The following is a 25148-nucleotide window of genomic DNA, read 5'->3' on the forward strand; positions in this document are numbered from 1 at the left end:
AAATTTGTGTTGCTTTGCATTATCGACATTATCACTCACCCCAAACACAGAACAGAACAGCACGTTATGCACAATTTGTTGTCACTCAACGCATTGGAAAATTGGATCTCTCGATCAAAGATCACGGCGTTCACGGGCACACGTTGTTTAATTTAGTGTTTGCCGAATAGAAACATTGGTTCACTGGTTCCCACGTTGCCCACGATGCTCGTATCGGAGTTTCACGCACGCACTGACTCGCCAGCGACGTAATCTCCGTGAATTGGTGACCCGCGAACCGTGAGACGCCCGATCTCACTATGTTCTATGTTCCGGTGTTCGGAGTCCGCCCGATCGTTTGTTTCCCGAAACACAGTCAGGTTGGAAAATCCAAAGTCAGAATATGTTGGTTATGGTTAGGTTAGGTTGGAAAAGAAAAATGGTTAGAAAATGAGAGTCAGAGATTCGGAGAGAGAGAGAGAGCGAACGAACAAGAAAATAGAGGGAGAGTTTCCTAGTACCGGGATCGAACGCACTGTGGCAGCACCGTCGGAGCCCAAGGAAAATCGGTTGGCAATGATTTGGGAGTGGCTGCCAGAACTCACTCTCTGTTCTGCGATGGAAAACTCACGCACCGCACCGTGAGAACCGCGTTTTGTTTTGCTGGGCGATCTGTGGGAAAAAGATCGGTATCAGGCGCGGTGGTGATAAAAGGAGCATGATTCCAAGTTTGATGAACGAAATTAACCGAACGCTTACGGGCGTAATGGATGGTGAAGCGCAATGGAGTGTGTAGTTTGGATGCAATATTCATTCCAAATAAATGCCATCCAATTGCACAGGCACTTGGCCTAGCAGATTGGTTCCACTTGGGAGGGAGTGCTTTAAACATCATTCATATCGATTGCATTTGTTTGGACTATTATGGCGATAGTTTGAATCATTCATAGAACGGTTTGATGAAAGTCTGGGAAAGCAATGTACGGAACATTTTCTAGGACATGTTACTTATTCCAGGTTCTCAAGGAATTCTTCCTAATTTCTTTACCACTAGATATACCACACCTTATCGAATGGCCGTCCGATTTTAATTCAAAATTCACACTACACATTTGCTTTCCTAAGTACCAGTCGAAATGTCTGGGGCATGTTTCTATGAAGATTTCTATGATTTCGCTTTACGTTCCTATTACTGGCTGACAACCATATTTTGAAATATATACGAATTTGTACCGCCTCGCGTTGTTAGCCTCTCGAGTTTTGGGGAAAAACGAAATTACGCAACCAAAACAGAGTCATCGTTTGCAAACAAACAAATTCGGTTTAGTGCCTCCGCAGTTTGCGCTAAATTTATTGAGAACAGTGAAAGCTGATTCATACCGGGAGCTCATGTTACCGTCGATGTGCAACTTTTTCCAACGAAGGCCAAACAAACCCCTTTAATAAGGTATAACATTACGGCTAACTAAAATTTTCTGACGAATTATGTGGTAAATGGCTTTCCGTATTTAGGAAAAGACGAGGCTCGAAATGAATCAACTTACACAGGCGAATTCGACGTAATGAAACTTCTATATCAAGTGCAAAACATAACCACGTCAATATCGTTTCCTATGCATTTTGACTGGTTTTTGGTAGAAATAGGTACATTGCAGTGGTGTTCAAAGTGAACAAAAACCTAAATGAATAAGTATTTGAAGCAATGGCTAAATGGCTAGCCCATAAATTCCTTAATGATAGCAGAACACCTTCGCCAACTGTAGCATGTTCAGCAGGGACTTATGCAAGGGCAAGCCGTACCCCCATCGAAATGATTGGCGTGCTGCGGGATGAAAATTACACCGATCGATGCTGCCGCGCACGATGGCACGATGAGTTAAATAATATCTTGAACCACCAACGGAACGAAATTCTGGTTGATTCGATTTCTTCCACGCCACACGGACGACAGGCTACAGACTACCGAGCCCCATTCAACCAGTCTACTCGATGGTCGACCGATGAATCCGATTCATTACATTTTCTCGCCTACCAAAATGGAAAACATCTTACTCTACATGGAAATGAGTAATACTTTCGCTTTGTGGCGAACGGAACAGGAATGTAATGAATTGCAAAGTGGGCGAAATTATTCATTGAACCTGTGTACGAGATAGACACAAAAGTGGCACAAATTCGATGGAAAACCCGGGCCCAAAAAAACCCGGGAACCCGGGTACTCCTTTCCTCGAGTCGTCACAAAGGGGGGGCAAGAAATTGCCTTGTGGCTGTCGCGGTAATACCTTGTCGGGTACGAATTTGCATACTTGATAAATTGCCCACCGTACGCATAACTCGGCGCGGCGGTGGATTGCACGGTTATAAACCGGCGCGTGATGTATTACTGATTGAAACGTTTTACTTATTACAAGAAATAATTCTTTCCCACGGCCGTATCCTTCGCACACTTTAAACACGGCCGCGCCTAAACCGCGCAGGCTGACGTTCGTCCTGATTTGTTTCATCGGTTTCTTCTCGCTTTTCTGCTCCAAATTCCTACGCTTTCGCGCCTCCGCCGATCGAAGGGTAACCCGGGGTCGGTTACATAAATTACCCTATAAGCTCTAACCGAAATCCGCCCGAAAGCTCTACGCCCGATAGCCGGGTTGCTGTGTGCTCCTCCAGGTGTCAAGGGACGTAATTTCCCACAATGGGAAGCGAATCGATGCGATGCCGATGGCGTTCCGTTAAATAAATGTGCCCTAAAACCACCCCGCCGGCCCGGAACCGTGTCCTGGTTGCCATCAAAAGTGCATCGCCGGGTGATGAAATTCCCTGCACGCCGACGCTCGCTCTGCAATCGGTGGCCTACTCGATGGGTGCGCGAGTTGCAGACTGCAACTGTCGGTGACTGCACCCCACTGCAGCAGGCCCTTTTCCCACCCAGCGGACGCATCCTCCGCATCGAGCCGAGCACATCCGTTTTAGTCCATTGCCAAACGCGAGCCAATAAAACCCGCAAACAAGATCGATAAATTTCTATCTCACGTCGTTTGCGTGCCGTTTTGCAGGATATATATTTTTTCCATCCCTCGTTCCGTCCCTGGCCGGGTACAGGGGTGGGCTCATCTACCCCACCGCAGCCCCTTGCGGCCTCCGTACCGTGTGACGGTGTGGTTTGCATCGAAAATGCAGAGGGAAAAGAATTCAATTATCCTTCGCAATTAATCTGAAATATCAACTGCGCCGAACGATCTCCGCTAGAGCGGTTCCTGTGACAGGCCGAATCCCCCTCGCTTTCGCTCTCTTCTTCTCTCTGTCTCTCTCTCTTTCTGTAATCCAAAGCTTGCCGGAGCCCCCCAAAAAAAACAGGATCACCCGCTTTGGGATGAAGTAACTACACAAATAGGAGAACCGTTTGCCGTCCAAAAAGGCATTCAAAACCATTTGCCCAAAAGGCTTCCATTCGCGCGTTCCGATATTTTCCGCAGTCGCCACACGTCGAGCTTGAGTGAGTGATTAATATGGGAGCTCCATTTTCATCATCATCTTTATCTTCGCTGGCTGATCTATGAAACGATGCGGTTTCCACAGACTGATGCGATAAAAAGTCTCAAACTCTGCCAGGCGTGCTATCTTAATCATCCCCTGAACTAGTTATTAATAGCCGAGGCAGATTCGAAACTTACAAAATTTGGTTTGGCAAGAGTTCTGAAAATAGTGTTCCAAATAGTTACCAATGACGACTACTAAACGAGAGACACTTGCCGAATGTTTCGCACGGAAAATTCATACGAAAATTCACACATAAAATCGGTCCAACGTTAGGTGGATACGTTTGCATATGAACCGGACCCGGAAACGGATTTAGGGGATGGCAGAAGAAAAAAAATCGAATTAAAGTGTGAAAAATATAGGTTCACCAACGAACGGTTGAAACTCTGGCGTCCAAGCTGCCAGTGCCAGCGTTCGGTGTTCGGCAGCGCGATGAAAATGAGACAGGGCTTACATTAAACGCCATTCTCGCTCGGTGCCCCCCCCCTCTGCCCCTGCTCGTCCGTTAGCCGATGGCCGCCAGTTCGAAGATCACATTTTCCGGTTTACGTTCGATATTTTTTGCTCCCGCTCCGAACTGCCAAGGGGCGTGCGCATGATGCGTGCTGCAGCCAGGCGAGAAACAAAAACCAAAAGGAAAAAAAAAACTCCCACCGCGGGCAAAGAACACAAAAACCGTTCGCGAACAGCATAAACGATGGAGCAATTTATGGTCGATGAAATTTAATTTACCGCACAACGCAATGAATTGCACTTTATCTAAGCGAACGCGCACAATTACGGACCAGAAGGCGTAATGCTGTTCCCGGGGCCGGCTGTGCCCGACCCGGGGCCATGTTCGCGGCCGGGTGGTGTTATCCCTGGGCGAGCGCAGGAAGAATCCCGGTGGCGGCGGCGGCGGTTGTGGGCGGATGCAAGCGCGAAATTATGTGTCGAACCGATGAAATGGGAACCGTATTAAACTTATAATCCTGGCAGCGCATTTCCACACCTATTCGGACAGCCTTTTGTGCTATGCGTTGCGGTGCGATAGAGACGGAAAAGAATAACTCCTTTTCATGTATACATGAGAAAAATAGTTTCGCGTTGACACACATTATTGGGACCGGAACCTTCCGCATCACATTACTAAATTTACGGACGCCCACAGGATGTGCAGGAAAGAATGGAACAGGAATTCATTCCCGGAGCTTACGGGGCTGGCGCTGGCAGGCGCTTAGGCGTGATGATGTTTTCACCTTTCCCGGGCACCATTTTCGCCTTATCATTTCACCGCCAGGGGGGCGGGGCGAGGCCAGCGAACGTACCGCGAACGGCATTTGTGAGCTTTTGGTCGAACAAGGCTTAAATTAAAATTAAATTTGCATGGACGGTGCATTTCTGAGCAGATTAGTTTCGGCACAAAAGCGGTCGCCCTGCGTGCGTGCGTGCGTGCCAGGAGCTGCCGGGTTTTCGGTTTGGCCTCCTGCCAAACGGCGGTCGAGTGCATGCTGCACCTCCCTGCTGTTCTTAAAAAAGTTATCAAACGCAACAGTATACGCTGGAGTGTGCGAGTTTTGAGGAGAAATGGTGCGACGGACTGCCTCGTAGAATTGCACCCAGGCAGCGCCAGTTGACGGTTCCGCGTTTCGGATCGAACCTGGATCCTGGAGCTCCGCTTTGACGGTACGGCACCAGCCGTGTGGAGCACTCTGCGAGTAGGCTTACTTTCGGCTCTAATTAAATGTCACACACGCAGAAGCGTTTGGGATGCATAGATGCAGAATGGTTTACGATGCGCTCCACCATAAATGTGTGGGTCCGTCCCGGGGAGTGCGTACGGCAAACGGTGCATAACACACGAGTTCATTAAAATGATTGAACAATGCACCGTATATTGGCGGGTTAAATGTGAAGTTATCGTTCGCCGGCAGGCACTACTATCTACTCTGTTTCCTATTCCACTGTGACGTAAGGGTTCGGTCGTTTCACTAACTTTGTTGGAAAATATTGAATTGAAGTTCAACTATCCTTGTTTTCGTCCTTTTATGGTTTAAGGTAAGGTATGGTAAGGAACTGAAAGCAAATTGGATGGCTACCCGTTTAAAGTGCAATTGAAAAATGCCTCACTGCCTTCCGATCACTAACGACCCGGGGTTCAGACGCTGACGCTGTACATGCTGGACCGTCCGCTGGACCGGATGTTTACATGATAATGATCGAGCCGGATCAGCACAAGTGGCGGTGTCGCAAAAATTTACACTCGCCTGCCGATTGGGCGATCGTCTTAAACTACATATCCTATTACCTCGGTGCTTCCGGTTGGCTGCTTCGAACGGTGATGCCTTCCCCACCGGCGCCAACTGGCAAGAACATCCCCGCCCCGGGAAGAACACCGAACAGAAGATGAAGATAAGCCCGTTCGAATCCGCATCGAACGCTGAGGCATTGTTGTTCACGGGGGGCTTTGAGCTCGAACGAGTAAATTAATAGTAGCCTTGGCTCTAGAGCACGGGGCCCGCGTGCATGAAAAACGCTCTACGAAAGCCGTCCTTCGTCGTCCTGCCGGGAACTTCCGGATCTTCGAGAACCGTCGCCGCCGCCAGCCAGCATGTCGTGTAAATCGGTTTCGGTGCAAATCGCTCGCCGGAGGCACGCCTGGTAGGCGAAAATGGCACAAAAACGGATAATAAAAGCGCAGCATTCGGAAAAGTCACGTCTCACATTATAATCAGTGTGACAGTGGCCGGTTCGTTTCTATTCCGGTTGGGTTGGGTGGGCGGTTTTCTATGGTTTTTTGTGCTGCTCCTCCGCTTTACTACGTTCTCTTTTGGCCCGGGCTTGGGCTGGCGATATTGCCAAGTGGCAAATGACCGGTCACTTCCGGTCATGCAATCAGAAATTACCGGTCAATCGAGACAAAATGACCAGAAAGACAATGGGGCACAAAAGCAAGAATATTTTACTTTCCGTCGACCATTTTACATTCAACATGCTACATGGTAGCATTCGGGCAGGGATTTGGCAACAGGTTATAGGACAGGACTTCAGGACAACGTCAATTTCTTATAGAAACTACTGCATAAACTATAAAAAACCTCCAGTACGTGAATATCCAAGAAAGCTCGGTAAACGACCTCTGAATTATTGTACAAACATCGAAACATTCTTACTTTAATACGCTTTGGGGGACAGTATACTTGAAAATTGTTCACCAAAATTGGAAAACCTTGTCTTGAAAACAAGCGCCATGATCTAATGAAAAGTTGTGGGTAAATTGCCATGTTCGTGTCCGTGTCTTATATGGTGTTTGGAACTATCGTGGCGTACCCTACACTTCATCGTTGCCCAGTGCAATAGGGAAGTATCAAGAAGACGGGCCATCGACGATAGAAATCGATGGTCACCGATTTAGCCAAATGGCACCAACTCAGCAGTCGATCAGCAAATCAATACTAATTGCGTATCCTTCTGTGTAACACACTCATAACCCCCGATGCCGGTTAGGTCGCTCGCACCGGAAGCTGGTAGACACAAGGGTACCACATCTTCGCCGGAGACAAGACCCGGTGTCGAGACCGGACTGGACCGGACGAGCTTCCTGGGACCTGGCCTGGGACCTCCATTATCGATTAATCGAGCCGTTGGCCCGGGACCGGCTTCGGCTTCGGATTGAGCAAGCTGATGAGTTGATTCAATTACGGGCGCCTTCACGCCCGGATAAGACAATCTCCTCAAGGCTCAAGATGGACAACAATAAATTGGATCTCGCTTGCTCGCTCGCAAAACGGACAGCGGAACCACATTTCCGCCTTCACTTCCCGATCCGGGCATCCGGGTCCGGGTGGTCCCGGCTGGTGGATTCGATATGACTAATTACAGCATCCGGAGTGCAGCGGGCCACGGGGCGATAATTGTTGATTGAGTCAACAAACTCACGCTAGTGAGCGGTGAGCGTAACCGTGACGGACCGAAGCGCGACAGGACTGAGACCGAGGGCAACACTAATGCTGCCGATAAAAACCCATCATCCTGAGCGTCAAATGCAATCAAACGACTTCAACCAAACCGCAATCAGCGCATTCCCGGCCCCGCCGATTGGCGCTCTTGGACAGTGCGGTTCACAGGCGGCGCCTTGTTACGCCACCAACTGTTGAACAGTGTGTTAGGTTGCGTCCTGCAGCTGCAACCGGAGCAACCGTATCATTATCGGTGAGCCCGTATGTAGTATTTAGTTTTCGAAAACATTTCTCTCGACAGACGTGAGCAGCGAGATCATGTGGCATCATTTGATCCTTGCTGCCTTCCTTCCTGTTGCCGTGCACAATTTGGGAGACATTGGACCCTTGGCTTACATCGCCATCCAGTCGATTGCAACGTCGGCTAGTGTCCGTGACGGGTCCAAGGATGCGTACGTTACGACGTCAACGCCGCCCGACCAGCGCCGGTGCCAGTGCGCTGCTCACCGAATTAATATAATCGTTTTTCAATCGGACGACTGCCCATAAAATCATAATGTATTTTCGGCGTAAATGATTTTATAATGGAGCTGATTTCAATTATTGGCCGGTAGGCGCTTCGAAAACAAGCCAACTACACCCACATAGCGGCCCCGGTCAGATTATAAATAAACAGTGCTGCGCTACAAAAACCGGCCGGCCGCAGCAGGGTCCTGCCTGCGCGAGACGCGTCCTGAGTTGATTATGCCCGCGGTAAGTTCTTGTGCATTTGTGGTCGGCTCGGTTGCAACCCGATGTTGATGCAACTGGGCCGCAGCAATGTGGCCTCGCTGGCGCTCTTCATTGACTCAATTTCCGGTGCACCGGCAGCGGGTAGCTGGTATTTTCCATCACACGCGCGTGTGAGTGTGTTTCGATTTCATTAGCGTTCGCAGGATAATTACTGTTTCGCTGGTGAACTTTATGCACACAGTCACTCCATAGACTCCGCGCAGTTGTTTTATGTTTACAAAAATAATTCCTTGCCGAGCAAAAACCGAGCACCACGCATTAAATGCTATGGCAATTAATTTTAAAGCCTTCGATTACCGTGGCGTTCCGTTTGGAAATTAAAAGATTTACTCCTAATGTATTGGTCTTTCGAGCCATTACGAGACCAATCAATGAAATTAAAAAATGGTTCATTCAACAAGCACCGGCAAATTGATGCGCATATGAACCATTTTAAATTATATTATCATTCTGCTCGACGGCTACCAATAAGCGCACCCGAGCGGAATCTAACGGCTGGTGATGGCGAACGAACGCAACCGTTTAAATTATTCCTCTACTGTGTTTAATCAATTTCTTTGCGAGAGATTGAACATCTTTCATGTTTCGCCGAAATTACACGCCCCGATTAGCACGCTAGTAGTGCTTCGCGGGGGGGTATCCTTCAAACTATCCTAAAATATTCGCCGAATGGCCAGGGGCGCCCGAAACCGTTCGTTTCGCGCTTCCACAACTTCAAACGTATACCGCCAGAAAGCAGGTTCCTCGCGACGCGACGCGGATTCCTGGCCGTTGTTCATCGAACCGGAGAAGCAATTTCGGTCGGCGGCAAGCAAACCCATCCCGGCGCGGCCGATGTAAACACCGGATCGGTGCGACCCTCTCAAGGACCCGCCGGTCGAGTGACGTAATAAAAGCTACAAAAGCCACCGCGCCCTACCTGGATACGGATGTTGCGCCGGCAATGTCACTGTTAATTTCCTTCTCCGTTGCCAGCGCAACACTCCGGGGGTGGGTGGGTTGGTCGGAAGGGCTCCGGTGCTCGAAACGCCCACTTCCGGTAGCCGATGGGGTGGGGTGGGTGGTCTCTTCGATTTCCACGAAACTCCCGGCTGCGAACTTGAAAGCGGGAGCAAACAAAAAAAACTGTCAAGCGTCAACATCCTTCCGAGAGTAATTTCGCAACGCAACCGTTTATCATGTCGGAGCGCGAGCGCGAAGATTTCAGCCGACCAGACCACTCGACAGGGTGTTGTGGGCCGCAACGGAGCCGGAAATGGGTGAACACGGGCCGCGTGGGACCGCCTCACAGTTTCAGCAAGGATATAGATGAGCGAAACAATAAATATGATAAATTTTTATGACTCTCGACCGTTTTGCGCCACTGCCACTGCTCGGTGCTCCAGGACCAGTGTCTGGCAGGATAGTTATCCAATTGCAGTTTTTTTTTCTCATTCGTTCGAAGCCCTGTTGTGCAACGGCCACGTTGCTAGGATTCGATGGCCGAGGACTTCTGAGTCCTTTACAGGGTGAATATAAAAAAATGCAACAAAGTAAAACGCCATATTTTTTTCATTTTTGATTCAATTTTATTGAATGAAAGCAAAAAATGTCGGAAATTTCATAAAATTTTAGAACAAATTAGGTTTGTTTGAATTGGCCACCTTTGGCACGAATTATGGCCTTCAAACGGCCAATGAAACCGTTACACGCTGCCCGCAAGTGGCTCTGCGGTATTTTGTCCCATTCTCGGCGAAGCGTTTGCTTGAGGTGATCGAAAGTTTGGTATTTTTTAGTTCAAACCTTGCTTTCTAAAATACCCCAGGCACAATAGTCCAACGGATTGGCATCAGGAGATTTTGGTACCCATTGTGCGGTGGAAATGAAGCGAGGAACCTCATTTTTTAACCATTCTTGGGTGGCGCGTGCTGAGTGCGATGGTGCTGAGTCCTGTTGGAATATCCAAGGTTTGCGACCGAAATGTATGCGTGTCCTAGGCTCCAATACACTCTTCAGAATATTTTACGATAATATTCGGCATTTATTTTGACGCCACGGTCGATTAATATGAGCGGAGTGCGACCATCGGCTGTTATGGCGGCCCACACACCCACTGTGAAATTCCCACCGAAATGCTTTTGCACGCTTATAAACAATATAATGAACTGTCACTGGTATAAATCTGACAGCTGTCGGACGAGAGGTTTAGAAATGACAGCAGTCTGAAGTTTGTTGCATTTTTTTATATTCACCCTGTATTTATATAAGGTTGGGGAAAAAGTAATCCATTATTTTTGGGTGAAATTCAAAACATTATTTAAGATACTTCCGATGGTCCGATTTTCGTCAAATATGTACCGTTTTGTTGGAAAATTTGTTGTCTTTTCAAAAGTAGGCTGGTAATGCCTCTTTTGTAAAAGGCTTAGTCGTTATTGACGAAAAACTGGAGTAATCCATTTTCACAACCCTTTTTTGATCTCAGTTTTTCATCACTCAGGAAATTTTGTAATGCGGGAAAAATGTGTCATTCGCTTAGTGTAAGGTCCGGACTATACGGTGGATGCAATAAAACTTCCCAACCAAGCTCCCGGACTTTCTGGTGAGTCACTAAAGACGTGCGTCACATTTCGTTGTCCTGTTGGAACACAAAACCCCTTTCGTTGGCCGATTCTGGTCGTTTCTGGTCAATTGCTAGCTTCGAACGGTACAGTAATTGACAATAGAGATCTGAATTTTATGTTTGACCACACGAAAGCAACTCACAATAAACGGTTCCTCTCAAGTCCCACCATAAACCCAGTAGAACCTTACTGGCCGTAAGTTCTGGTTTGACCACCCTGTAAGCTGATTCACCGCGCTTAGACCATGATTATTTTCACACAGTATTGTCGTATGTATCCCATTCCTCATCCCCAGTACCCATCCGTTTAAGAAATTGGTCGATTTCGTTCCGTTGGGTCAAAACTGTGCAGATGGAAATTCGAGCCATCATGTTTTTTTACGTAAATAGGGTGGTACCCAAACATCGAGCTTCTTTGTGAATCCAGCTTTGCGCAAATGGCTTAAAACTATTTGATAGTTAATCTTCAGCTCCTGACCGATGCTCTGACTACCAACATGCCGATCAACTTTGATTATTTCTGTGATTTTATCGACATTTTTTTTGACGTATCTGCCCAGGCTTTAACATAAAATAAAACTGAATAGGGTCAACAAAGCCAAAATTTAACGTAGCTAGCTGTTAGAGCATCGGCACCATGAACACCATGCAAAATTTCAGCAGCCTAGCTTAAAATTTCGCCTTTATCGGACAAAAATTGTAAAATATACCCAATTTTTTCTTTGGTGACTTCCATTGTTTACACCCTATAACTCATAAACGAATGGAACAAACAATAAACAGTGAAGCATCTTTTTAAGTGTGAAGTATCAGCTTTAAAACAAGCCTAAATTTAAAACTGTACGATCGATACTTCACGAGATATTGATCACTTAAGTCATCTACCGAGAAAATAATGGATTACTTTTTCCCCAGCCTGATATTACTTTGACCAGTTCCGCCAGACCTTTTGCGTTGTACGTTTGTTGCGGCGGTCGGATTCCTTTGCCGGGATCGCCGATGCCGATCAACTTTCCATTCATTTTCACGCGACTCGTGTTCAAATGGAAAACCTTCCAGTGCTCCCGACCGGCAGCTCTACGGACTGAGCCGTAAGAAAGCTGGAACGGCAACCGGAAAGTAGTGGACCCGCTAACCGACAAGGAAACATTCTCTTGCAGTTAGATTTTTAAAGCGTAAAGAGAAACTAGTAACGATAAATATTCAAACACCATTTATTTCTGACCGACACCCGGGTCTGGTTCAACGCAGGCCCGAGCGGGCTCGTTTACGTAGTAGACGGTGGAAAAATCATCTTTCGCCCGCCCGCTGCCCGGCCAGCACTGGCCACAGGACATGCCGATGGAAATGGGTTGCAATATTGATTGATTGTTTTTCCGATTTTTGCTCTCTCACCCCGGGGCGTGGGCTTCACTACAAGTGCTCTTTTGTGCATTCAGCCAATGCTTAAGCTGCTGCGACGCAATCAATTGGAATGCATTATTCATCGGACTTCTGTTTAGCAAATGGCTGCGCTTGATGGTCGCTGAAGCCGAGCGAATGAGTTATGGCGCCGTTCCTTCCGATGCATGCTGATTGAACGAGAGTCGACTCAATAACGGTAAAGTAATTACCGATTTTTAATTTTGCCAACAATTTGCCAAAAAGGCTGCAACATTGTCGAAGTTGAAGGATTGCGTGGGGTTCCCAACTTTGTGCCAGACACATGTACAAGTGGTACATTAATGTGTCGAAGAAAACCAATACTTTTGGTTTCAACGAACACGAATGCACAAGATTATGCTTTCTCCAATTCAAATTCAACGATCCGAGTTAACAACTTATTTTAATAACACATAACTGGATGAAATGATTGATGATAAATTAAAATCGGGAATATCTCTTGTCGGAAATATACTTTTTTTTACTGTCTTTCGTATATTTTTCAATAATGCCTAAGTTCCATGCTGATAAAATAAATCCCTTAATTCCATGAGCAACGAACAGCACGTGTAGCAACACCAGCCTCAAAAAGAGCATGTGAGAATTTTCGTTTCCCGTGACACTTGCGTCATTGAAACACATGTTTCCCCCTTTCGGGTTGCATTCGAGCGGATTTGAGGTGTAGTCAAATTTCGGAAACAAACCGAGCACCCCAATCAAGCTTCTGTTTTATTAAACTCGTAATGACTCATTGGCAGCGCCAACGATGGAAGATGCACTCAAACCGGGGAGCACAAGGACCGTCATGCGTCAGATGAAACGCGGGGAGCATATTTGGGTCTCAAGTTTCATAGCCGCTCGGCGCCGTTTGCTTGGGGGCTGGCCCCTTTCGAGCTATATGCTCCCGGCCGTCGCTGGAGAACCGTCGTTCCATTAGCATGCTTCTTACACATGCTGCGCAGCAGATGTGCTGCACCACCACCACCGACGGGTACAAACATTCGAAAAGGTCAGAAAAATGTTACAACAACCAAAACTGAAGCAAAAAAGAGACTCAAGCACATTCAATCACGTTGCGGCACGGGAATTCATCCAATCGCTCCATGACGGCTATGCACAGGCGTGAGAGCAGCAGCATCGGGCATCGGGCACAAAATATGTCATCCATAATGTAATTGTATCGGCTTTTGAAAGGAGCAACTCAAAATTGTGTCACCACACACATGCCGGACGGGAAAAAGCCGGGACCGATTCCCATAAGGAGCTCGCGGATGCCGTTGATGACGGGTAACAACAACAACGACAACATGCTGTCCCTTCCTATGGCAACGGGAGCATAACAAAAAAACAAACCCCTCAAACAAAGGTTTTCGCGGCGATGGGACCGCCATAGCATAATGTGCTTGAATGGGGCCCGCCCAAATGAAGCCACTTTGCCGTCAAACTTCAATCGCCCGACCGACGAGACGCGATCTACGCGCCGCTGATCGTCGAGTGTCATCCATTTCTATCCATTTTCGCGGAAATGTTCATCCCGAGCGGGCGAGCGGGCGGGCGGTATGTTGGGCAGAGGACTCATCCGTCGCATCCAGCCGCGTAGCAACGTTGGCCGGGTTCTTCGCGCCCCGAACACCAGACCAGGCTGATGTTGTTTTGTTTACGATTTTTTCGGGGAGGTTCGTCTGTACTCCATAAAAGATTTTATTATCATCGCACGAGATGTACAACATGCCGGCGCCCGGCCCTGTCAGCGGCAGGAAGGTTTGACAGGAAGCGGCCACGCCGATGTTGGTAGATACGATCAAGTCGGAGGCGTGAATACGAACGAGAATACAAATCATGAGCGGCGGCTTCTGTTGGAACCATTCCGTTATGCTTATAAAGGAGCAACCGTAAAAAACCGTAAATTGGCTTCGTTTAATTCGGGGCTATTTAAAGCATGGCGGACATGTTCGCCTAAGTAATTAGTCGTTAGGCTAACGGACATTTGTTTTTGAACGACAAACGTACACATTTATTTTTAACAGTATTTCTGACTCTAAATTTTCTACATTACTGAATTATTTTTTGATAAATTACATAGTTTGTGGTTAGGAACTTTTGATGCTTTAATTTGCATAAGTCTAACTGAATTACCAGTTCCAGTGCACGGTTTTTGTTTCAAAACCGACGGGCAAAATTTCCGGGTTTCCATAAAATTATTGGTTCGATGAATTCAAAAGCATTCCCGGCCCAAACATACTCAACGTCCAGTGCGGCAGCTCTTAATCCAATATCGCATCGCTCCGAGGGGCGGAAATAATTGATTGTGGTTAGCTTTTTTACGGAACCAGTTCTAACTTACGATACGGTTTATTGATTCGTCCGAAACTCCTTCTCCGCGGCCAGACGCCCCCCTCTTTTCCAGGTTTATTTGGGAAGCTGGGAAGCTTTGCTTTCCACGCGGTCCACCGAGGGTTGCACGTTATTTTCATTTCCCCGCGGCCCGGACCACATGCTCGGTGCTCAACGATGTTGACGTGTCTTATGGCCATTAAATCGGAACCTGAGGCTGCACCGTGCGATATGGTGTTTCCCCCCAAGGCGAATAAAAATCATGGCGGGCCGTTTGGCGGAGGGACAACCGGGGCAACCCTGAACCGTGGTTTGGATGGACGCGAAAGTTGTACGGCAGATTTCGGGAGGAGAGCGAGAAGGACGCGTGACGCCGGTAGAGCCGATGCACCGTCGTGGATGGATTTTTGGGGCCCCTTTTGCAGCGCAGGACCGCTTTCGGACGCAATCCTCCCATCGCAAACGCAAACAAGCAATAATGTAAAAAGACCATTCAGTCACACCATAACGTTGTGGGTACGTTGGTTTTTTTACGGTGCAGGTGCTTTTTCCTCGCAATCCGATATGAGGCAATATCGATCAGATATACTTTCCAGATAACAACCAATAATATTTTATAGCATAATATTTGCTGTTGTATCACGTTTACGTCGGATGGGCTTCGACTGCTGGTGGGTGGCCAATCTTGCCGAAACGGAGAGAAGATGTTGACACTGATTCGTGCAGTAGCCAATTAAGAGATTCAACAATTCAACCAAGATTCGGGTAGATGGTTTTGTTCGCATTTCGCAAACTTCCAAACTTTTTCGTTAAACTATAAAAATGGACCATCTTCTATAGAGCAGCATCATCATTTGAGAGTACTGTTTATTGCAGTTTTCCTCGTTATAATTTTTGCCTAAGGCTTATGCTCACACAATAGTCTTTATTTACTGTTATCATAAAAAACCGCTTGTACCATAGACCGCTACTGCTAGATTATGCTGCTAGTTGGTGTGTACCGCACAGTTTAAGCGACTCGTGCTCAATGATCCAAATAATCACTTTTCTCACATTTAACGCAATGGCCGAGTTTAATCTGTTGGCCCGGAATGTTATACAGTTTGGACAGCAAAAATTGTGTGTCAACCGCGTCAGCAACATGTCACCGTTGCAAACCAACAAAACGATTCTCCTGGCCGTCCGTTGAATACCGGCAGCGCCAACATTTTTTTTGCCATGCAGACCCGCCCGTCTGGCCAAGCCCGGTCTAATCCCATTTTATTCGAATGGCCAGCGAGGAAAATAAAAATACAAGCAATGGATATTGCCCTAGTTGGTGCGGCGGCTGGAACATAAAAAACATAGTTCACACAGCGGCAGCTCAACCGGCCTCCCATCATAACACTCGGACGCTCGGATCTAACTGTGCCAAAATGCAATTTTATAAAACTATGCCGTTGTGTGCCGGTGTCATGGCGTTTTCTTTCCATTTTTTTCCGGCGACTTCGGTCCCTGTTTTGTTCCTTTACCAAACCGCGTCAATGCAGTGTGGTGGATTAGAATTGGCTACGTGAGTGCGTGTTCCTTTTTTTCGTGTATCCGACACAAACGTAGCAGCTTTTTGGCTGAAGTAGATAACTTGACGTGTTTCTCGCCGACAGAAAGAGAGAGCGAGAGAGAGCAAGGACAAATGGGATAAAATTCAATCATGTTTATTAACATTTCGTTTCAGTGTGCCCGCGTGCCATCGCGAAGCAGTGCCACACAACAATGATCGCAAACCATAGGCACCTAATGGCAATTCTAACGGATTATCTTTAATTTTAAATTCTAGCGTCAGTACGATAACACGATTAGCGGAAGAGGGCTGCCGACGAAACAGAAACTAATTGCACCCCAAAGAAGCATTCCATTCTTGTCATGTCCTTTCACCAGCGGGCATGTTCTGCATGATTTTGTGCAGAAACAAAAAGCCAACCGAATATGTTTCAAATGAGTAACTAACTCGTTTTCTTTGATTTAATGGACAACAAAGGTGGAGGGGAGGAGTGGCGCAAAAACCGAGCAAGGAAGCTGCTTGGCATCTCAACTAAATTGAATTCCAAACACCACCTTGATTGGTTTTTTTTACTCTTCAATTAACGGGTCCATACGGTGCGGTGCAAAGCCGAACGCAGCAAAAAGGGAACTTTTTGTCGGCACTAAGTGAATCCTGGCAGGCGGCAAACTGGACTGGCTCCAAGTGTGCTTACAATGGTACCACGGTCGGTACCACACCGGACCAATACACGTTCCGGATAGTTGAGAGACTTTATTTCCAGGTGTCCTTAATTCGATTTGGAGACGAAAATCAAATCACGCCTCCGTCTTGTTCGTCCACAGTCATCCGATCTAGCGCGCGGCTTACAACATGTTGTTTGCTGTTGTTTAACCGCATAACGGGCTCTTGAAATTCGTAAACAACAACTCGATGGAGCGTGGCACTGTAGTTCGTTTGTCTTGCACATCAGCGTGGTGGAGCGAGTTCCAGGAACAGAGGAGGCACTCCTTCCATGGAAATAAAGTCTTTCAGCCGGCAGATTCTAATCGGGAGATTGCTACCAGCGCCACGCAACAGAGCGATGCTAAATGCGGGACAGACGTAGTGGCTAAAATATTAATCCCAATGAGGGCAATTTACGATTATTGTTTTCGGATTTTCAGTTTCACCGTCCGTTGTGTCCGGGTTGCGCTTACGACGTGGACTCGACGATGGAATCGAATTAACTAACACTCGGCGTGCTTGGGTCAAATCCAATCATACAGCGCTGGAAAGAGCTCCTTAAACATGCATCTAGCGAAAGGCGAAAGCCTCGGTAAACCAATGGCACGGCAAGCAGAAAATCGAGCCATTCCAATCCTATTGAAATTTGCCGAAATTAAACTAAACTCCATTTATTAACGATGAGCTGGTGAGCACAGAAACGCTTGCACCGGGAACGAACAATTAATTTGATTGTTAATTACGTCCGAGATGTTTGAACCTATCCGTTCAGCAATATTTTTTGGTTTTTCATATACTCTAGGTGCTCCTGAATGCACGTGGTGTGTTAGAAACAATAACACGTTTAGCTCATTTCAATGCGACGATTAAATAAATGTATGCGACGATATTGATCCACGCACCAACACATCTTCGTGCTTCGAAAAATAATAAACAAATTCTCCCTGTTATCTTCGCAAACGGAGTAAAGGACAAAAACGAGTCAACAAAAAAATGTGTAAATCAGTCAAAAAAATTATTAAAAAATCAAGTCATATTTCTTTTGAAAGCTCATTTTATACAGAATATGTAAAAAAATATCATTCAGTCCTCCGTCTTAAGGAATGCGAATTGCCGAGCTTTTCGTTTTACCCCTTTCATCAACTCTTGCACCGTTTTCTTGGTCGCTTTCTTTGCTGCAGAACGCCAGTTTTTTTTAATTCCATCTCACTGACAACTGTTTTACGAGTCTTTTGAGGTTCCGGTTGATATGGCCCAATATTTTTCGATTGGCGGAGCTCTGGCGTGTTGGGAGGGTTCATGTCTTTGGGCACCACCTGGACGTTGTTTGCGGCATACCACTCCATGGCTTTTTTCCATAATTACAAGATGCTAAATCCAGCCAAAATAAAAAGAACTCTTGTACTTTTTTAGGAAAGGCAAAACGTTTTATTTAGGCACTCTCGGACATAAATTTCCTGGTTGATGGTCCCGATCGCGATGAAAATGCCACTTTTTAAACCATAGGAACAGAAAGCCCGCATACGAGATATTTCTTTGCGAATTTCGACAGCTTTATGTTCTTGCAAATCTCTCCTACCTTTCCTCTTTCAGTTGCCGTATAGTACTCCTGTCCAGGAAGCTGTTTAAAGTTTGCCTTGACGTAGGTTTCATCACGCAACAAATTTCGTTAACATCTTTATGCACAGATTCCGCGATCGTTTTCTGGCCGACATGTTTTGCTTGTCGTCACGATTTGGAGTCACTACTTTCTTCTAGAATGCTAGACTAGCTCGTATTTTAGTTCATCGCGGTTGAGACGATACTTCCAGCTTGCTTGCGACATCTCGGACGGAGAGTTTGGGATTCCGCTTGAAACAACTGATCACTCGTTTCGTCGTTTTCGGGTCTCCTGGTTCCGACTTCCACCTGATCCAGTCTTTCTGACTGTCGTCAAACGTTCTCCGAATACTTTTAATACATTGGTGATAGTTGATTTGGCCACATTCAACAATTTCGCTAACTTGGCGTGCGAGTAATTCGGATTTTCGCGCTGACGGTGCAAAGCTTTGAGACGATGCTCCTCTTGTTTCGACGCCATTTCCACAAATGAAGAGCAAATGTCAAAATCGAATAATACGTATGATTCTAGACAAAAACATCTTTAAAATGAGATGTACAGGATTTTTTGATGCACTATGAAAATAATGCGTCAAGTTGAAGTTGACTCGTTTTTGTCCGTATCACCCTTTAAATATATTTGAGCATCAACCGGTTTTTTTTGGACAAACATACAACACAGGTTGAGCATACCCTAAGAGTGGTGTTGAGTTCGGGAAAGTTTTCTACTAACTACCGTGTCCACCGACGGTCGCATCAAACGCACGGCTTTTTGTTCATTCAGGAAGCGTGCACGACGAATCACGATCAGCAGGAAACGCGGACCCAAATTGAAGCGCAACATAAACAAACACAATCTCGCTCCCGGGACGTGACGGGGACCGGTGGCACGGTACACCTCTAGTCCGGCCCACGGAGCCTGGAAGTCTTGATAAGAGTTATGGATAACCGATTGTCAAAATCATAGTTGGCAAGACGAGAAAAATTCTGCTCCCATGTTCTTATCCTTTTGTGTTTGCTTATGCCGGTGCTGGTGCCGTTGCCTCACGTTGACTGGGCACGGCACGGGACAGCGAGAGCAACGGTTCCGAGAGCATAAAATGACGGCTGCACTATCGAAATGTGCACACACAAAAGGATGGAACGGAATCCAATCTAAATTCAAATTATTCTGCTTCACTTCGGTTGCATTATTTTTCATATCGAATGTATGCACCCCAATCGCGTGGGCGCGTGTGTGTGTGTGGCACACGAGATGGTATTTTTCTACACCTACACACACCAAAACACACACGTGGGTGCGTGTGAAGTCAGGTTGGATGCCGCAGGACTTTGATCGATGCCAAACGGACGGAGCGGCGGCTTTTCGCTACGTTTTCTGCACCGACGACGAGCAGAGACTTACGGCAGATACCATCTTATCATTACTTCACGTTACGGGCCATGGCAGCTTTTCTGCCGACAACGGCGACAACAACGTCGCCTCCCGCCGGGGTTTGGTGACACGGGTTGGCTGAAATGCTGGTGGGTTGGCTTATGTGGAACCTGCACCAGAAGCTGTTAGTTTTCGAAGCAAGAGGCCTGGGGCAACTGGTGCGGGCGCTGGCGCTGAAAGGCGGTGCACGTTGCGAAGGATTTATTATAATGTTTGAGGAAAATCCTTTGACAAGAGGATGACAATTCGATCCGATCGGATCGGCAAATTTTTCGCTTCCGCTGCGCCCTGCAAGATTCATCATCAGAATTTAATGCATGGATGCAATTATAACTTTCCCAGCCGAACGTACGTCGGTCGATTGCATTGAATGAAAACAAACGAAACGTCATCAAAACACACGGTTCACACGGTCAAACACATTCTCAACATAGTTTAGATTGTGCTAATTTACATTTAACCACCAACAACATTGACACATAGTCCCTTGAAAGACTAATGATGTTCGTCTTAAAATGGCAACATGGAACAAACGAAAGAAAAAATTACCATAAAATATGATCGATGTTTGCTTCAAATTCTTCAAATACACTAGAAACAAACTGACGAAACGCAACGACCAAGCTGGTAACGCCGCCGCAGCAACTGCCGTCACAGCCGTCGCAAAAGCTGCTGCCACCGAGCCAGCCGCCGCTGCCGGCGCCGCAACTGCCGCCGCTGCCGGCGCCGCAAATGCCGCCGCCGCCAAAGCTGCCGCCGCCGCAAATGCCGCCGCAGCAACTGCCGCCGCCGCAAATGCCGCCGTCGCCGCCGCCTTCGTCGCCGCACCAGCCGCCGCCGCAAATGCCGCCGCCGCCAAAGCTGCCGCCGCCGCAAATGCCGCCGCCGCAAATGCCGCCGACTCCGCCGCCGATGCCGCCGCAAACGCCGCCGCCGCAAAAGTTGCCGTCGCAACAGCTGCCGCCGCCGCAGCCGCCGCAGCCGCCACCAAGCCAGCTGCCGTCGCCGCCGCAACAGCCGCCGCCGCCGCAACAGCTGCCGCCGCCGCAGCCGCCACCGAGCCAGCTGCCGCCGCCGCCGCAACCGCCGCCGCCGCAACAGCAGCTGCCGCCGCCAACCGCGCGTCGCCGCCGCCGCAAGCCGCCGCCGCAACCGCCGCCGCCGCAGCCGCCACCGAGCCAGCTGCCGCCGCCGCAACCGCCCCGAGCCAGCCGCCGCCGCCGCAGCCGCCACCGAGCCAGCTGCCGCCGCCGCAAGAGCCGCGCCGCCGCCAGAACCGCCGCGACCGCCCCCGATGCTGCCGCCGCCGCAAGAGCCGTCGCCGCCGCCAGAACCGCCGCGACCGCCCCGCAGCTCCGCCGCCGCAAAGCCGTCGCCGCCGCCGCCGCAACAGCCGCCGAGCCGCTGCCGCCGCCGCCGCAACAGCCGCCGAGCCAGCTGCCGGCCGCCGCAAATGCCGCCGCGCCCTGCCGCCGCCGCGCCGCAGCCGCCACCGAACCAGCTGTCGCGCCGCCGCCGCAAATGCCGCCGCGCCGCCGCCTTCGTCGCCGCACCAGCCGCCGCCGCAAATGCCGCCGCCGCCAAAGCTGCCGCCGCCGCAAATGCCGCCGCAGCAAATGCCGCCGCCGCAAATGCCGCCTTCGTCGCCGCACCAGCCGCCGCCGCAAATGCCGCCGCCGCCAAAGCTGCCGCCGCCGCAAATGCCGCCGCAGCCCGCCGCAACAGCCGCCGCCGCAACCTCCGCCGCCGCCAAAGCTGCTGCCACCGAACCAGCCGCCGCTGCCGGCGCCGCAAATGCCGCCGCCGCAACCTCCGCCGTCGCAGCCACAGCTGCCGACGCCGTCCCCGAGACCGCTGGATCGGCAAATAGATCACCTGATCTCACCATCACGTCCAACCACCGGTCTGCATGCCCTCTACCACTGGGTGCGCTCGACGAGCAACAAGTTTCGCCGAGTCGTCTGGGACCGTGCTAAGGACGGACCAGTGAAGGCGAGCGCCACCAGGGCTAACGCCCAACAGGATTACTGCGAGCTGTCCGACCTGGCGCCCTCGCAACCGGAGATTCGTCCAACACGCGGTAACGCGTTGGAGCGACAGGCGATCAAAGTGGCAGTAGCGCGGACGTCGTACCAAAACAAGTGTGATGACAAATACCATGTCACACGCGGGCCGGTGTCAGTTAAGCGGCGAGAATATCGATCTGCCCGCTTAACTGTCGCAACGACTGCGCTACTGGCCACGGGAGAGCGATCTCGCTTCGAACGCCGCTACTAATACCACCAGGCCGACCGGGTGAATGTCCTTGCCCGATCGGCCTGCGCGCGAGAAATTGTCTCGGGACAAGCGCCTAAGTGGCAGCAACGAGCGGGTTTTTTGGATTCGCACGCGATAGCGGGAAGACACGAAACTTTTAACCTCTGTAAATAACTCCGTGAATAAAGACTCAAAGTTATAACGTGTTATGCAAGACGTGTTCTTAATATTGAATTATCTCCCGAGCGAAAGAATCCAATAAATGCTTTTGCAGTTTAAAGGGTGTTACGGACAAAAACGAGTCAACTTCAACTTGACGCAGTATTTTTCATAGTGCATCAAAAAATCCTGTACATTCTCATTTTAAAGATGTTTTTGTCTAGAATCATACGTATTATTCGATTTTGACATTTGCCCTTCATTTGTGGAAATGGCGTCGAAACAAGAGGAGCATCGTCTTCAAAACTTTGCACCGTCAGCGCGAAAATCCGAACTACTCGCACGCCAAGTTAGCGAAATTGTTGAATGTGGCCAAATCAACGGTCACCAATGTATTAAAATATTCGGAGAACGTTTGACGACAGTCAGAAAGACTGGATCAGGTGGAAGTCGGAACCAGGAGACCGCAAAAACGACGAAACGAGTGATCAGTTGTTTCAAGCGGAATCCCAAACTCTCCGTCCGAGATGTCGCAAGCAAGCTGGAAGTATCGTCTTCAACCGTGCGATGAACTAAAATACGAGCTAGTCTAGCATTCTAGAAGAAAGTAGTGACTCCAAATCGTGACGACAAGCAAAACATGTCGGCCAGAAAACGATCGCGGAATCTGTGCATAGAGATGTTAACGAAATTTTCTGCGTAGTGCAGGATGATGAAACCTACGTCAAGGCAAACTTTAAACAGCTTCCTGGACAGGAGTACTATATTGCAACTGAAAGAGGAAAGGTAGGAGAGATTTGCAAGAACATAAAGCTGTCGAAATTCGCAAAAAGAAATATCTCGTATGGCAGGCTATCTGTTCCTATGGTTTAAAAAGTGGCATTTACATCGCGATCGGGACCATCAACCAGGAAATTTATGTCCGAGAGTGCCTAAATAAATTTCTGTTGCCTTTCCTAAAAAAGTACAAAGGTTCTTTTCTGTTTTGGCTGGATTTAGCATCTTGTAATTATGGGAAAAAGGCCATGGAGTGGTATGCCGCAAACAACGTCCAGGTGTGCCCAAAGACATGAACCCCCCAACACGCCAGAACTCCGCCAATCGAAAAATATTGGGCCATCGTCAAGCGGAACTTCAAAAAGACTCTTAAAACAGTTGTCAGTGAGATGGAATTAAAAAAAATGGCGTTCTGCAGCAAAGAAAGCGACCAAGAAAACGGTGCAAGAGTTGATGAAAGGGTAAAACGAAAAGCTCGGCAATTCGCATTCCTTAAGACGGAGGACTGAAATATTTTTTTACATATTCTGTATAAAATAGCTTTCAAAAGAAATATGACTTGATTTTTTAAAAAATTTTGACTATTTACACATTTTTTGTTTGACTCGTTTTTGTCCGTAACACCCTTTAATATAGTTTAATTCAAGCACAAAATTTGTTATTCCGTTTAATCCCGTTTAATTATATTAGATCATTTACCCCTAAATCAATAAGCAATCATTATGCTTCCGCCAGAAACTAACTTCGTAGTTTATGCAGTGCTACCTCATTAATGCCGCGCGAGAAGCATTCCAAATAGTTAATAGAACCACATGGTTCCCGATGGTAAGGCGCTTTGAATCGATGCCCGTCGTCCCCAGCTGCCCCCTGGCAACCGTAAGCAGCTACGGCCGGTTGTATGTTTTAACTTACGAATTCTGGAACGCCCTAGTATGTGCCCGCCCGCTGTGCAGTCGTGTGAAACTATTTCCGGGGCACGACAGCGTCCAGCGTAACCGTTTCGGTCTTCAAACCGTTCGTCCGGGTGCCGAGCCCGATGGGCCACGGTGCAGTAGCTCGGTGATAAAGTTGCTATGAGAAAAGTTTTCCAATTGTTTGTTATTGAACATTTCCATAGTTTGTTCCGGCGCGCATGGATTGCTTGCCTCTTGCCGGCTCTAAACGGTTCGCCATCGAAGCGGAATGTGCTTGTGTCGTCCTGCGCCCAGCGAGCCAGCTTTTCGGGGATCCTTACACTTCGCATTAACAACAAACAAATCGAGCCACTTCGGAAATCAGTGTGCCGTATTTGTGATACGATGGCTAATTGCAGTGCTCAACGCTTCGAAACGACGCTGCTCCGACGAACAAAGAGCGGACATTAATGGGATAATGGCTGGGGACTCGTGAGAGCAGGGCAGTCTGAGAGATATGCCGATAGCTTTTAAATAATTCCTAAACTTGATCGATCAATACACGGGTCGGGTTTCTTACACGAACCCTCTCTCTCGGAACCGGTTTTCCGTGCCTGGCTAATTTTTCCAGCAGGGTTCGAATTTCAAGTCTGACAGTGGATGAGACCTGCCAAAGGGGAAACTTTCGGGATGGACCGCAAACTCGCCGTCGTGAGTCGTAGCACCGGATGAGCCTCGGTGGCTCGGTCACTCGGTACTGTGTGGCAACAATGCAAGACCCGGAAACGGGAAGCATAATAAGCCCGCAAGAGCATTCCGGTGCCGGTCTGACTGCGTGCGTATTATGCAAATTCGGTCTACCCAGAGGATTAGTTCGCATTCCGAACGGTTTATCCGCCCGAATCCTTCGCCGGAGCGGGGACTGGGACGCACGAGTGTCCTGTACATCATAATTAGCACGGTCTGAGCCCCCCCCGTTTTCTTGGCCAAAGCCAACTATCCTGACGGGAAGTTCGCTTCCGACATTCCGACGTCCCCGGTAATGCGCCCCGGGCGATGAACCTAGCGCTCCGACTAGCATACTTGAGGTCCGCAACCAACTGGAAGCGCATCCGCAAGTTGGCGGCGGCGGGCGCGCTGACACTCGACGCGCACAATGCTGCCTCCCACGGTTCGGTGACTTGCT

Source organism: Anopheles cruzii, chromosome 3 (genome assembly GCF_943734635.1).
Source record: "Anopheles cruzii chromosome 3, idAnoCruzAS_RS32_06, whole genome shotgun sequence".
In the NCBI taxonomy this organism is placed as follows: Eukaryota; Metazoa; Arthropoda; class Insecta; order Diptera; family Culicidae; genus Anopheles; species Anopheles cruzii.